The sequence below is a fragment of the Phallusia mammillata genome, chromosome 6, assembly GCF_965637545.1.
Source record: "Phallusia mammillata chromosome 6, kaPhaMamm4.hap1.1, whole genome shotgun sequence".
Taxonomy (NCBI): Eukaryota; Metazoa; Chordata; class Ascidiacea; order Phlebobranchia; family Ascidiidae; genus Phallusia; species Phallusia mammillata.
Genome location: NC_137257.1, coordinates 22,235,568 through 22,237,635, shown reverse-complemented (window position 1 = coordinate 22,237,635; position 2,068 = coordinate 22,235,568). Strand labels below are relative to the sequence as shown.

Here is a 2,068-nt window from a genome sequence, read left to right as displayed (position 1 = left end):
CCGTCGTGAGACAGGTTAGTTTTACCCTACTGATGATGTGTTGTTGCGATAGTAATTCTGCTCAGTACGAGAGGAACCGCAGATTCAGACATTTGGTTCATGTGCTTGGCTGATAAGCCAATGGTGCGAAGCTACCATCTGAGGGATTATGACTGAACGCCTCTAAGTCAGAATCCCGCCTAGGAAGCGACGATACTTTTGTGCCTCGCCCTCGGCGGGCCAACATAGGCGGTCGCCGGGCCGCTGTCAGTGCCGGGTGCCGACGTCCAACGGACGCGACAAGCGTCTTCCGTCTGTCGGTGCACACTCCTGCTCGAAAGGCGTGGTGCTAAATCATTCGCAAACGACCTAGTTGAAGATCGGGGTGTCGTAATCACTAGAGCAGTATTTTCACTGCGATTTGTTGAGAGTAAGCCTCAAGATCTGTCGATTTGTCCGCAAGGGCGGGCGCGTAAAGCGACTCCGGGCGCCAGTGCTGGCGCTTGGGGCCGCTTTTTTTTCTTTGCTTTTTTTTTCCTTTTTTTCACTTGGCTTTGGGAAAGAAAGCGCATTCAACGGCTGTGTGTTAAACAGTGCCTGCAAGCACTTTGGAACACTTCTAGCATGGGCCGCATTTTTGGACCCACCCCGGCTCGATGGGACCAGCCGCGGCGGGGTAGCGGGGCATGCGGTGCCGCGAAAATTTTTTGCTCCCGCGCAAGGCGCCAGGACCCCAGTGCGCGATGGCTGTGTGTGAAACAGTGCCTGCAAGCACTTTGGAACACTTCTAGCATGGGCCGCATTTTTGGACCCACCCCGGCTCGATGGGACCAGCCGCGGCGGGGTAGCGGGGCATGCGGTGCCGCGAAAATTTTTTGCTCCCGCGCAAGGCGCCAGGACCCCAGTGCGCGATGGCTGTGTGTGAAACAGTGCCTGCAAGCACTTTGGAACACTTCTAGCATGGGCCGCATTTTTAGACCCACCCCGGCTCGATGGGACCAGCCGCGGCGGGGTAGCGGGGCATGCGGTGCCGCGAAAATTTTTTGCTCCCGCGCAAGGCGCCAGGACCCCAGTGCGCGATGGCTGTGTGTCAAACAGTGCCTGCAAGCACTTTGGAACACTTCTAGCATGGGCCGCATTTTTAGACCCACCCCGGCTCGATGGGACCAGCCGCGGCGGGGTAGCGGGGCATGCGGTGCCGCGAAAATTTTTTGCTCCCGCGCAAGGCGCCAGGACCCCAGTGCGCGATGGCTGTGTGTTAAACAGTGCCTGCAAGCACTTTGGAACACTTCTAGCATGGGCCGCATTTTTAGACCCACCCCGGCTCGATGGGACCAGCCGCGGCCGGGTACCGGGGCATGCGGTGCCGCGCAAAAAGATTTTTTTTTTTGACTCAGGTGCGTCATTGCTATGTTGAAATCAGCGCATGGCAAGCCATTGGAACGGCTTGGGCACGTGTGCCACTTTTTCGAACCGTCGGGACATCGGGGTGACTGGGCGGTTTGGGCCGGACCAGGCCGGGGAAAACCCAATTTTTGTTGATGTGCCCCCTGATGCCAGCAGGGGTCCGCATAAAGTTTTTTTACTATATATGAGGGGTAACTCTCTCTGGGTGAGCGGTTGTGCGCGAAGTCTGCGTTGATGCTGTGAAGCGTTACGGAGGCCAACATGCGCTGTGTAAAAGCCCCGCTCCCTCGTGCTTGCGCGTGCACGTGTATGGCAGTGCTCCGTATGGCGGTAGGCTCGCTGGGCAGATGTGCTGCTGCTCGTCCGACGCCAATCGCTCTCTTCGGAGGTGTCTCACGCCACGTGGAAGATCGGTTCAGGAGCCCGGAATCTCCGTGTGCTTTGCCGACCGTGCGCTGCTTGCGACACGGCCGCTGCCGCGGAGTGATGGCTGTTTTCGGAGTTCGCGCGGCGAACGAAGCGAAATACGTCGGACTCGTCTTCCCCCGTGGAACTGACGAATCGAGAAGGTGCGGCGGCGACGCGGATGCGCGCTGCCCGAGCTGCCGCCGGCAACGGCGATTGCTCACGGTTAGCTACCTGGTTGATCCTGCCAGTAGTCATATGCTTGTCTCAAAGATTA

At 58.3% G+C, this 2,068-nt stretch overlaps 1 non-coding gene across 1 annotated transcript in view; it reads left to right on the top strand.

Annotated features, from left to right (window-relative positions):
- Positions 1 to 2,022: 2,022 nt before the first annotated feature.
- Positions 2,023 to 2,068, top strand: part of LOC145235360 (small subunit ribosomal RNA) — a 1,824-nt gene continuing 1,778 nt past the window's right edge. Inside the window, exon 1 of the ribosomal RNA XR_013861858.1 lies at positions 2,023 to 2,068. This exon is cut by the window's right edge and continues 1,778 nt beyond it. This is a non-coding gene — a ribosomal RNA (small subunit ribosomal RNA).